Genomic DNA, 14206 nt, shown 5'->3' on the forward strand with positions numbered 1-14206 from the left:
TATATATATATACACACACACATGTTCTCTATGGGTTTTAGTTAACTATAATAACCCTGCCTTGCAGTACATGAGCAGAATGTAAGAGAGCTTAGTTCTGTTCTCACACATAATGCACAACACATAAACACATACCAATACCAAAGCATTAAACAGGTTATTGTTTTATGCGAATATTGGATATTGTTCTTTGATACTGGATGCCAGATATTGTCGCCTCCTTTCTCTGAACATGTTAAACAGTCCTGATGTTCCCCTTGGTGCTAACATCATTAGCACATGTGCAGTGGACTCCATCTGGCGTTCTATAAAAAAAAATGATAAATCAGTACTGTATTATCCCTCTACAGCCCCACAACTCTTTGCAAGTAGATTTCAGTAACACCTTTATAGATGAAAACAAACAACAAACCAACAAACAGAGCATAACCTGCAACCAGTCTGCCATGGGACCAGCGAGCACTGAAAGGCACATCTGCTGGGCTGTTCAAGTGACATTGCTCATGGCAGTCAGCTGAGGTCTCTATGTAGCACGGGGAGTTGTGCACGTTGTTGTGTGTTTTGATTCCCCCAATTAGTGTTCCTTCAGTGAGAGTGACGTGGCTGTGCGTGGAATAATTAAGTCCCAGGACAGCATGTTCTGAAATGATCAGCATGCAAACAGCACACACAAACACACACACACAGTCTGTGGCTCTCTTGCACACTCGCTCTGAGTCGCTCACTACTTGGATGTGTTCTCTTATTGGACGTCTGAATGTAGCATTGACAGTAACTATATAATTTGAGGCTTTTTTAAAGGTTTTTGTATCATAGGCCACGATTTTATTTAGATATACAGGCACACAATAGCTCTGTTCCAAAATTTGGTGAACCGCCTTGGTATCTACTGGCTACTTAGGCAGTTTTCTTTCAAGGAAACATCTGGACTGAAATGAAATCACACACCACACGAACGCTTCTCTTAATTCAAAATGTATTCAACTATGTACAGTATGTATTCACTGCCATACGCCATACGAACGCTTGTATGCATTCTACTGTGCTACTTTTCCATTGTATTTCTGTGTAAACATGCACAAGACAGACATTTTTGACCATTACCCAAGCTACTTTTGCAGTGTTGCATGACACGGTGTACTACAAATGTGGTGCTCAAGTTAAAAGAAGTTCAACTTTTAAAAAACGTGTCTATATACCTTTTTTTTTTTTTACATCCCACTGCCATGTGTCTCATGTTTTTTAAATGCAAAAACATGTAGGGGCCATTCATGTGTACTAGACAGATCGCGTCTCTCATTTTTTGCAGTCTTATGCATCATAAAAATGTGCCGCTCAATTTAAAACTAGTTTTATTCCACAGCCATGTGTCTTGCATTTTTTGCATTCCATTACTTTTCCATAGTTTTTCTGCATAAACACGCGTTAGACAAATGTTTTTGATCGTTGTGTTCGCATCCTTTGCATCATCTCACATATGCCATGGCATTCTAAAAACACAGTGCTTAGTTAAGAGTTAACTAAAATTCAACTTTTAAAAAAAGTTTTTTAGGCCTTGCATTTTTTTTTTCATTCCACTGCCTCATGTCTTGCATTTTTAGGTGCAAAAAAAAAACATTCCGTGTGTGTTTTTGCTTTCCACTGCACTATTTTTCCATTGTATTTCAATGTAAATGTGCCAGACGGACGTTTTTGAATGTGGCGAAGAAGTTCAAAAAAGTTTGTCTAGACTTTGTGTCTTTTTTCCCACTGCCCTGTGTTTTACATTTTAAAACACAAAAACGCGTTCTGTGTGAATGGCCCCTTAGAAAGTATCTTCTTATGTAGGCAACAGACAACCAGGCGGCTCAGATTGGGAAACAGAGCTACAGACTCCAAATCTAAAATAAAAGAGTGAGTTCATGCCCTTCACTTCTTGTTCATTAATTGCTTCTCTTGCTGCTCTGAACCTGCAGATCCCCCTCCAGAGGATTCAGAGAGAGGACTGCCATCATCCCCAGGCCTCTGGTTTCTTGTAGAGACAGCTGACAGTGCCTCGGCCTAATGCACTATCATGTGCAACATTAACACTCAGGAGGGACGTTGCTCTTGGTTTTGGTCTCCATGGAGCTAAATTGCAACGGCAAGCATCAGCGGAACAGCATCCTGAGCCCAGGTGAAATCTAAATGCGAAGCCTCTGTTTTGTAGATTTTAGGCTCAAGCCAGTTTGCAGGTTTCCAGGTACCATACTGAACATCTGTCACACTTAAAATATTTAAATATTTATAAATATTATAAAACATATGATGTTGCTAAAAAGAACATTATTTTGTGTATTTGGTATAATGAAATGTGTTTATGTGGTTTAAGGTTCAAAACACACATTATTTTCCACATACTGTACATTATTGTTTCTCCTCTATGCCCCGCCTTTCTGAAACGTGTCGATTTTTCAAAGCTCATTGTTCTGAAAAGCAAGGTGTGCTCTGATTGGTCAGCTATCCAGTGCATTGTGATTGGCCGAATACTTCAAGCATGTGACGGAAATGTTACGCTCCTACCATACTGTGATGGTGTGTCCTGGACACATCTGAATATTTGGGTTGAACTGTTCTGGAACAGTGTTGTAAATAGAACTTAACCACTGATTTCTAGTCGTGTCCTCTTTTGGAAGGCCAAACAAAGTAGTTTCGCTTTCACAACGAACACACGGCGGGCTATAGTGAGCGGCGGCGGTGGCGGCATGTGGGCTTGAGTGAGCGGAGGCGGGTGGGCTTGAGAACGGCGCGGCAAGCGGATATCGTCCTCTTTTGGAAGGCCAACCAAAGTAGTTTCACTTTCACAACGAAACACACAGTGCCTTCACGACATGGCGGCGGCAACAACAATACTACAGCAAGAATAAAAGTTACGCCTTCTTTCTTTGCGTGAACATTTGGGCGGCGTTATGCGAATCTTCCCACATCGTGACGTAGACATGTGGGGCGTGTTAGAACGAGCTGTTTTAGGTAGGCGTGGTTGACTCTTAACTTTTATAAAGAATATCTCTTTGGATTTGAGACTTTAGTCTTTGCAACTTTACAGATCTTCTTTATGCACCAAGAGCTTGTAACACTCCAAAGAGAAAGGAAAAATTTAAATCGCATCATATGACCCCTTTAAATACTCATTTTTGCCGGTTGGGTTTCTTATTTATAGTGTAAAATGGCAGCCAAATATGAGGAGAGTTTCACCGTTAGTAACCTGCTCCTTGTAAAAAAGAAGAAAAAAAAGGATTATTTCTGGGGCATTTTTATTATGACATCATAACACACGACTGCCGTGAGTGTTGTTAAAGGCCAGTCTATCACTGTATTATTAGAAATCGCACACTTACGACTGCAGGCTACATTCTGCAATCTATTACTTTTTCATCATGGGGAAGTTGATTACTCTGTAATGGTGGGTTATATGGCTCTGTGTGTGTGTGTGTGTGTGTTTGGCTGAAGGCAGCGTTGGTGGCTCGTGTACTTTGATTGTGGTTGTTTCTGGTTTTAAAATCAATTTGTCAATTGAGGTTTCTTAGCATGCCTGTAGCATTATTTCATGTTGACTAGCGATGAGAAGAATGTTTTATTGAATTGCTTTAATAAAACTATCTCTCTCACTGCCCTCTCTTTGCAATAAAAAAATATATGGACAATGTGCATGAGCACCTGAAGCTAATACATACATGGTGAGGTGGAAAACCAACAGTCAAGTTCAACTTTCAAAAATATGTATTTTATGTGAAGAAAGTGGCATATCAAACCAGTTGGCATCTGCAAACAAATGATGAAAGAGCTTTTCTTACATTTGACTTGAGCCACCTGGTTAAAAATAAAATTTTTTGGAGTCACTGATAAGATCATTTAAACCTGTTAAACAAGTTGTTTTCAGCCTTTTTGTCTTGAAGGCCCCCTGTTGTCCAACACAATATTCTAAGATATTCTAGTGTTTCTGCTGTAATTATGACAAAGCTGCTTGTTTTCAAACTTTTTAAATGAATAACAACAGGTGGTATTGATATATTAAATGAATAAACCACGATTAATTTTGTGATTCCAGGAGTTTCAAGAACTGTATGTTCTTCAGTCAAAACAATAGTTATTGATTTCAGTTCAATCTTGATTTTCTTTTTTAGGTATTTTTATTTAGATTTAGTTAAATATATAAGTTAAATTAGTTAAATATATTAATAAAAATGGATTAATTTAAATACTTTAAGTCATCCATGAAAGTTTGCTGAGGCCCTTTGTTTGAGAATCACTAGTTTAAACCATTTGTTTTTTTATTGAAATTTACACGTAATAATTGTGCAATTGTGCATTGTACAATTTGGTGGGTTTCTCCTACAGTGACACCTACCACTAATAATAATGCATATTATTATTATTATTGTTGTTGTTGTAATCAAATAATCATGTAGTTTCTATCCTCAAAACATAGAAACAAACAAACAAAAAAATAATAAAATTGCTTCTGCATATAAAAGTAAAAAGTATCCACTGGTGTAGTTTGACAATCAGAAAGTGTCCAAACATAGTCTAACTTAGTGTGTGTGACTTAAAGTGACTATGCTTGCTGGATATATCATGTTGGCACATATACAATAAAGAAAATTACAATTTTTAAAATGAGAATTAAGTCTGTCTGACCTGTGAACTAATCCGTAATCAACTGATGTAAACAATACGGCAAACAAGATGCATATGTACCCAAGACAGAAATGCTCTCCAATTCAGTCAGCTAATAGCATTTAAGCGGCCCATCTGTGTTGTTGCTCATGTGCTGCTCTTATTAACTCACACATGGCTTCCAATGATCTCTTTTTAGCGTGGTGGATTTCAACATGTACATTCACTTAAAGGAATCTTACCCAGACTACCAGGGAATTGGTATTATGCATCACTGCATGTTTAAGTGAGAAGCAAAGCAAGCACGCTCATATTATAGTGAAGACTAATACTGTTGTGATTAATTATTCATGTCCATCATTAAGCTACTGACGGCATGTGCACCAATCGTCAGTTTGGATATACAGTGGGTACGGAAAGTATTCAGACCCCCTTAAATTTTCCACTCTTTGTTAAATTGCAGCCATTTGCTAAAATCATTTAAGTTAATTTTTTTTCCTCATTAATGTACACACAGCACCCCATATTGACAGAAAAACACAGAATCGTTGACATTTTTGCAGATTTATTAAAAATGAAAAACTGAAATATCACATGGTCCTAAGTATTCAGAATTTAAGGGGGTCTGAATACTTTCCGTACCCACTGTATTTTGCCATGGTGAAGTGATTAAAATGTATGGAATATATAGAGGTGGATGAAAAATGAATGGAATGTGTGTAGTCGTTTGATTTTAATGAGTCACAGTTTGACTCTGTTCACTGGTTCATAGCAGAACTGACATAAGGTTTATAAACACTGTGATTAGCATTTCCCGAAGGAAATAGAAGTGCTTGCCAGGCAGAAAAAGAATAACGTTATATAGGAAAGATTTGATTTAGACTTTGCCAACTCGTTCAGCACGTCTTCAAAACATGTATTGGGTATAAGCAATTATGATTTATGCAAGGAAAACAAGACCAATCACAATTATGCTATTAGATGTATAGAAGAAGACTAAATGCAATTCAGTATGCAAATACCAATGTTAAATACCATTGCTGTTGGTTACGCTGAACATTAAAATCTATTTAAGAAAGTAGATTTTATTACTTTAATCCTTTTTTTATTACATTAAAAATAGTACACGTTAGGCTTATCTACAGAATGATTTGAATGCAGTCTGTATGTAATACTTTAAAAGCCTGAGGTGTAATAATCTTAAATAGAATGTGATAGGAATATCAGTGTCTTTCAGAAATCTATGAAATGACTTTCAGAAATATAACCAGTCATTGCCTGTTCCAGCGGTTTTCAACCATTTTGACTCCATCATCCATAAAAATATTCAAACCTTGTCCGTGGTGTTTCAAACAAAAAATTTTTTTTTGAAAAATTGGGGTAAATTGAAATAAGAAATATCTTGATTTTAATTTGTTTCTGCTTATTTTAATGCTTGTTTGTCTTATTTTAAATCTTTTTAGGTAATCTTGAGGGCCCTTTAAATGTTTGCTGAGGCCCCCTAGTTGAGAACCACTGGCTTATTCTGTATTAAGCAACTTTCTGGACATTGTAACACATTTCACAAGTGAAGGGGTTAATAGAAAAATGCATAATATCAAAAAGACAAAGTAATATAATTGTCCTGTATATTGTAGTAATTACATTTTAGATGACCATCATGCTCTGATTTACTTGTAAATCAATTCTCACTGGGCAATGTTTCTTAGTCAGAATGCTATGATATGAATTCCACACACTCAGCTTACACTTGCACTTTGTGTCATGTTTCATGGTTCTGTGGCCATCTTGTTTCATAATCACTCAATCAGCACATGTTGTCATGCGCTGCTGTACGCTCTTACCTTGAGGTGACACTTGTTCTGTACGTTCAGAATAGGCTGCTTATATAAGCCCTGCTGAATTTGCAGATGTACAGTTGGGTGGCTGCCACATGAGAGTGCAGGAATATGCCAGGCTGAGTGCTTTGCCCTGGGCTTCAGTGCCCACTACTGGGGACACTGGCAGGCCACCACAAATTCTCACACCACTGCACAGATGCCGAGGGTCAGATGTTCAGTGCATTTGTCCACTTCTGTAGATGTTTCAGACAGTATGTCTGCATAAAAATATATATATACTGTATATATATATATAGTAAATATAGTATATAGTAAATATATATATACTGCATACAGTGCTGTCATCAATAACATACTGGCAGTATTGATCACCTCTGCTGTATGTAATGAACATCTTGTCATTGTAATATACTGTACATGAGTGATCCTGTGCAAGCTTCACTTTGATATTGTTTATCATACTGCAGTGTTTGAGAAACTCCCTCACACAGATGGCTATTTCCAAAAAGCAGGAATATGCATGTTTTCTTCTAGAATGAGCAGGCTGACTCTGTTTTTGCAGAGACTAATATTCCTGCACACTATTTGCATTCTGTTAATGGATGTTTCTTCAACTGTGGGCACTTTTAGACCAGTGGATTGTTATAAAATACACTCTTAAAACACACTTTTCACACTATTTTATTAAACAATGTCCTAGAGTGGACATACACGCATCACAGGAGGATTGATTGATTGATAATTAATGCAGATTTTCTAACCAAACTCAAAAGATGTATTGTGCTTAACAGCATCTTGCTTGTGGGAATGACATTTTGAGTATTTGTTTTGTAATATTTGTCTTGCTAAAGCAAACTTCTTAGCCAGCTTTTTATGTTTCTTGAATATAATTTTCTCACATTTTGCGTAATTTGGCAGTAAATTTGAGCAATTTAACGATAAAAATTTTAATGTTTTATGATTATTTCACTTTTATCATGTTCATGATGAACACTTAAAACTATGATAATCCGAATCAATATTTCTATAATGTATTCTATGAATTTCATACTTTTCAAATGCCGTTCTAAAATATCAAACATACATGAAGGCTTGAAAAGGTTTCGAAACAGTTTGGTGTTTTGTAAGTTTTACAAATAACTGCAATTTGAAGGGAACTGTTCCAGCTTAAAAACAAACCCTTTTAACAGCATCCATGGCATTCATTTCAGATCGTTCCTTTGATTTGTAATATAAAATGCGTACAGTAATGCACTTACAATAGAGGTCTGTGGTGGGAGACATTACAAAGACTTTGAGAAACCATATATGTGAGAATCAAGACATTTTATTCATATGTAGGCTGATAACTCACTTACGCTCTCCTTCATTCTGATTAGATACAGACCTTTGTCTGTATTCACACAGAAATTATGTGATAGATCAGTGATGAATGGGATTGGGAGGAGTTTCCCATTCGCTGTTTGCCTGGATCTGGCCCCGCTCCAGAGCTGAAGGTACTCTGAGCTCCGAGGGTCCCTGTACAGCTCTGGTGGATTATTTGTTGCCTAGCAACACATTTTCCCTGCCCGGTTTAATGTTCTGCTGCCTCAACATTGGAGAGTCATGTCTACGTGTTTTGTGTGTCTCCCTCCTGTCTTTCGCCTGAGAGCCATGTCAAAGGGGGTGGAGTATTACCCTGAGTGACGTCAGTGCATGTTAGAGCAATGGACAATATATGTACAGATATGCTATATACAATTAAACAAGGGAATGTGAATAAGAGGTATACTATTCTAAATAAATAAAAGTATAAATACAGTTATTTGGTATTGCACATTGGACAGTGGGGCATTTAACTGTTCATGAGGTAGATGGCCTGAGGAAAGAAACATTTCTTGTGCCTGGCTGTTCTGGTGCTCTGTGCTCTGTAGTGCCGCAACAGTTAAAAGAGGAAGTGGCCTGGATGTGAGGGGTCCAGTGTGATTTTTCCAGCCCTTTTCCTCACTCTGGATGAATACAGTTGTTGGAGTGTAGGAAGGGGTGTACCAATGATTCTCTCAGCCAGAGCCATCCTTAGGGGGGTGCAACTTGAGGGGGCCCCGTGGTGAACGGACTGAGGGGGATCACCCCAAAACCACCCCCACGAAACGTGATCGGGAATGGACCGAGAGGGACCCCCATCCACTCCCGAGGACCGAGGGGGGCCACACTCCCTACCTCGCACCGGGCCCAGTGTCAGCTAAGGACGGCACTGCTCTCAGCAGTCAGGACTGTCCGCTGTAGTCTTCTGAGGTCTGAATTGGTAGCTGAGCCAAACCAGACATTTAGTGCAGAGGACAGACTCTATGACTGCAGCACCTGTGGCTGGTTGAACTTCTTCAGTTGGCGAAGGAATTTCAACTGCTGCTGGATTTTTTTCACAATGGAGTATATGTAGAACTCCCACTTCAGGTCCTGACAGATGGTAGCGCCCAGGAACCTGAATGACTCCACTGCTGCCACAGTGCTGTTCATGATGGTGAGTGGGGGGAATGCTGGGAGGTTTCTCCTGAAGTCCACTATCATCTCCTCTGTTTTGAGCATGTTCAGCTCCAGACTGCACCAGGCAGCTAGTTGCTCAACCTCCTTTCTATATGCAGACTCGTCACCATCCTGGATGAGGCCAATGACTGTGGTGTCATCTACAAACTTCAGGAGCCTGACAGAGGGGTCTTTTGCAGTGCAGTCGTTGGTGTACAGGGAGAAGAGCAGTGGGGAGAGCACATATCCTTGGGAGGTGCCAGTGCTGTGTGGGTGTTGGACATGAATTTTCCCAGTCTCACTAGCTGTTGCCTGAAAATTATCTAACAAAAAGAGCTAGGGACAGAGAGCTGGGTTAGTTTGGTCTGGAGGAGTGCTAGGATGATGGTGTTGAAAATCGAACTGAAGTCAACAAACAGGATCCTTACATACAGTAATTCCATAGTTTGTCCAGACGTTGCAGGATGAAGTGCAGTCCGATGTTGACTGCATAATTCATGGACCTGTTTACACGATAAGCAAACTGCAAGGGTCCAGTGACATCCTTCAGGTGGGCCAACACCAGTCTTTCAAACGACTTTATGACCACAGATGTTAGGGCAACAGGTCTGTAGTCATTAAGTCCTGTGATTTCGTGTTTTTTTTGGGATGAGGATGATGGTGGAGTGTTTGAAGCGGGAAGGGACTTAACACAGCTCCAATGATCTGTTAAAGATCTGTGAGAAGATGGAGGCCAGCTGGTTAGCACAAGGTTTTAGGACAGGCTGGTGAGACGCCGGTTGGACTTGGTGCTTTCCTTGTCTTCTGTTTCCTGAAGACCTGACACGCATCCTCACTCATTCAGGTCATTAGTTAGTTGTTAATTCTCTACAGAGTTGGAGCATGACCTCTTGTAGTTTGTGATGTCCTTCAGGCCAACTATCCATCCATCCAATAATTCTATCAATAGACTCTATATTGTTCTGTCTAGATCGTTCTGTTGTTCTATTGTTCTGTCTATCAAAAAAAAAAACTAAAAATAAATTAAATGTCATTGCAGATGCATTAGATGATGTTGTTTTGATTCTTATTAGGTGGTGAGGTCTGCAGGTGTTGAGCTGGTGGGTGGATGTTGGTGACTGTTTTAGCCTGTCATCAGCTAGCGGTAAACAACAGGTGGTGCAGTGCAGAAAGAGTAGAGGCTGTGTACCCTCTGCAGAAAGCTATTCTGAGCCTCAATCTCCCATAGATCCACAGTTCTATTGCTATTTCACAATGCACACCCTCAGTGGGAACTGACAGCATATACTACCTCCAATCCATCAGACTGGTCCCATCTTCTCTTCTTTCTCTGTTATTTTGTCTGGCTTTAGTATTGCTTTATAACAACAGGACACCTATTGCACATCTAATGCTCAGTGTTGTACTGCCTAAAATTTGATTATTCATAGTGTTGCTTGCTAAAGTACTATTTTTAGTGCATGAATGATACCTCAAATTGTGTGGCATTTTTGAGAAGTGCTCAAAGATAAAAAAAGATAAAAGAAAAAAAATAGTAGTCAGTAAGTCAAAAAATAAATAAATAAATAGAAAAATAGAAAATTGCCTTGGCAACAAACTGAAATAAATTAAAGTTAGACTACGAAAAGAAAGAAAACTAAATAATAATAATAATAATAAGAAATGGACAGCACCTGAGTTAAATATATGAGTGTCACAGCAAAGGGTCTGAATACTTAGGACCATGTGATATTTCAGTTTTTCTTTTTTAATAAATCTGCAAAAATGTCAACAATTCTGTGTTTTTCTGTCAATATGGGGTGCTGTCTGTACATTAATGAGGAAAAAAAAATAACTTAAATGATTTTAGCAAATGGCTGCAATATAACAAAGAGTGAAAAATTGAAGGGGGTCTGAATACTTTCTGTACCCACTGTATATAAGACAAAAGTACTTAACAAAATTACTACAATTTAAACTAAAATTATAACTGAAAACATAACCTAAACTAAAATAACTTTAGTGTGTTATTTTAATTATTTTATTTTGTAATTGTGGTGTTAATTTCTTGAAGTACTGTAGACTGAGTCTAGAGTCTAGAGAGGGTTTTGTTCAAGCTTAGTAAGATCCGTATTCTTTTAAAGATATGGAAAAATAGATTTCTGTTGTTCAGTGTTTCAACATGAAAATCAGTTTTTCCACTATGCTTTAAGACTAGATTTAGTGCATTTTTGTCCCTTGTGATTGATTTTGTGTGGTTTTCTCTATAAGAAGTTTGTCCATCTCAGGTGTAACACTTACTGTACAGAATCTGAACTTGCAGAGGCGGATGTGAGTGAAATTATCTGCTCGAGAGAGAGTGAAGACAGTCTGCATGAAGCAGTCTCCATGGTGGCAGTGTGTGTGTGTGGGAGTTTGGACAGAGCACTGTAAATGAATGAGTGTCTAAAGCATCTTAGCTTTTTAAAATAAACCTTCTATGCCAGACTCGATCAGATCACTGAAAACACATTTGGAGGTGGTCAGGGACAGATTCTGACAGCATTTACAGAAATGCAAATGCTGATGTGTTTTCATTATCTGCATACAACTTCATAGCCTTTATAATAAAGTGGTGCTTTCCATTTGTCTTATTTAAGAGGTTCAAAGCAGTGTGCCATAGCAGAAAGTGTTTCAGCTGATATACTTTATATGGTGTGATTTAAAACAAGCTTCATGTTTCACCTGCCTACAGGTTGTCAGGAGCTTTAACAGGAAGTAACTTGTTGAGGTTTTAGCAGTACTCAAATGGCAAGTGGTGACAGAATCTTTATAATATACCAAGACTTTTGGGGCCTTCTGACACTTTGTGAAATTGGTATTGATTTTGTTATTGGGGGTTCTATAGTGACCAATGAAAAACTTAAAAGGCAACAGAACAGGCTATATTCAGACTGATGTATTGCTGGATTTGTTTGCTTTTTTATTTTTTTGCCATGCTTGTTAAACTATAGACTTATTTGTTGACTTGAACTTTTCAAAATGTAGACAATTGGTACAAAGTTTGGGGTTGTTATGATTTTAAGACTTGGTTAGTCTTATGCTCACCAAGGTTGCATTTATTTAATGAAATACAGTAATATTGTGAAATATTATTAGCATTTTCTATTTTAATATATTTTAAAATGTATTATTCTTGTGTAGTCATTACTCCAGTCTTCAGTGTCACATGCTCCTTCAGAAATCAGGTGTAAAAACAGCTGTGCTGAGTAATATTTTTGTAAAACTATGATACATTTTTTCAGGATTCTTTGATGAATAGAAAGAGCAAAAGAACAGTATTTATTTGAAATAGAATCTATAACAGTATAAATGGCTTTACTGACATTTTTGAATAATTGAATGCATCCTTGCTGAATAAAAGTATTAGTTTCCTTCGAAAATAAATAAATGAACGAATAAATAAACAAACAAAAATACTGACCTCAAACTTTTGAACTGTAGTATATAAATGACAATTGACAATTATGAAAATAATAGCATTTTGTTTTTAACTTGTTTTATTTTCACCAGGCAAAAAATCATAAACAAATTGCTTCAGAAAACTAGTTTTAGTTTCTAAAAACCCCTAACCAAAATTATGAGCACTAGTAAAAGCAAACGCCACTACATATAATTGCAGAATGCCCTTTTAATAGCACATTCAGGCAATATTTTAACCTTCCTGAGATGCTTTGAAAGAAGCAATTAGACTAATGTTTTTAGATGCATGTAAATTTCTTGATAACCTCCAGACAGAAATTTAATCTGAAGCTCTCATGAACTAATCTCTTTCAAATTCTGTCATGAAATGGATTATATTTCATGGCAGATAAATACCTCATGTTATTCATATAGCCTTCCAGCAAGCTGCAAAGCTGAATAATTCGAATTAAGTGGCAAAAACTGAGGAAAAGTGGCAATCACTTATATTTGTATAACCATAATCCTGTTAATATACTAAAATAAATTCGGTGTCAGATTTTCAGTGTTGAGGTTTGGTGTAGATTGTAAGGCTGAAACAGTGTGTGATAAGCTGTGGTGGTCCTGTGTGATTTGAGCGTGGCAGCTGTGTGGCATACGTGACGCCGTCCCTGTGACAGAGATCTCAGTGTGGCTGCTGTGACAGACGGCAACAAAGGCTCCACGCTCCCCATCGATCTTGCACTGTGTGAGTGACAGCTCTTGTCAGCAAGCTCAAACTTATCAAGAAGGTTAACGTACAAATAAAGCTGAAATGGATGAAGGGGCATTTGCCTGATGTTCGCCTTTTTGTGAGAGTAGATGACAATCTTCTTTATACTTTTAAACAAGACCAAGGAATGTTTACAGTAGGTAGTGCAGGGGAGAGTTTTGCTCTAGTTGAATGTTCTTGGGTGGGTTTATTTTTGACTGTCAGTTTCTGTATCAAAGTATTGGCTAAAAAAATTCATTGAACATTTCTACCATTCCTGCCTAGGAAAAAAAGCAGGTGTTTTGTCACAAAAATATAATTTTTATTGACTAAAATTTGAGAAGAATTACTTTATTTTTAATAAAATTACATCTTACACAATAAAGGCATCTTTCAAAACGTTAACATTTTAAAAAACCTGTATTTAAAATGTATTAAAATCTAAAAAATCATATCCAAATTTGTAAAAAATAACACAATGTTTTTATATTGTGAAAATAACATGTATAATTTGTATAATATGCTATTATATACCAACAATAACTACAACACCAAAAATAATAATAACATTAATAACAATTATTGTTGTTGTTTTAGTATAAAATTGCAACAATAAAAACTCCATAATAATAATAATAGTTATTGTTGTTGTTGTTTTACATTATATTATATTATATTATATTTATTGTATTATATTATTCAAATGTATTCTATTGTGTTTTTATTGTGCTCACTATTTTACCCAACAGCGGTAGCAAAAATGTATTGCTTTTTGTTTTGATTTTTATTCTGTTAAATGATTAAATGTAAAATGTATTGAGGAACGTCTTTTATCCAGTTAGAAGTGCTGAGCTTTGATTTAGACTTCTGAGAAAGCAGGACCAGTGTGAGTCGAGACATCTGACGATATTAGCAAACACAGTCTTGTCCAGCACGAGACAGTCAGCGTGGTCTACATACATATATCCACAGCATGGTGTCCAATTAAAAATGTCCTCTTTAGTTTCCAGTTGCCATTATGTGTGACATAAAGGTTAATATCTCCCATGTACTTATA

This window comes from Sinocyclocheilus anshuiensis, unplaced genomic scaffold, assembly GCF_001515605.1.
Source record: "Sinocyclocheilus anshuiensis isolate Anshui unplaced genomic scaffold, SAMN03320099.WGS_v1.1 scaffold200, whole genome shotgun sequence".
In the NCBI taxonomy this organism is placed as follows: domain Eukaryota; kingdom Metazoa; phylum Chordata; class Actinopteri; order Cypriniformes; family Cyprinidae; genus Sinocyclocheilus; species Sinocyclocheilus anshuiensis.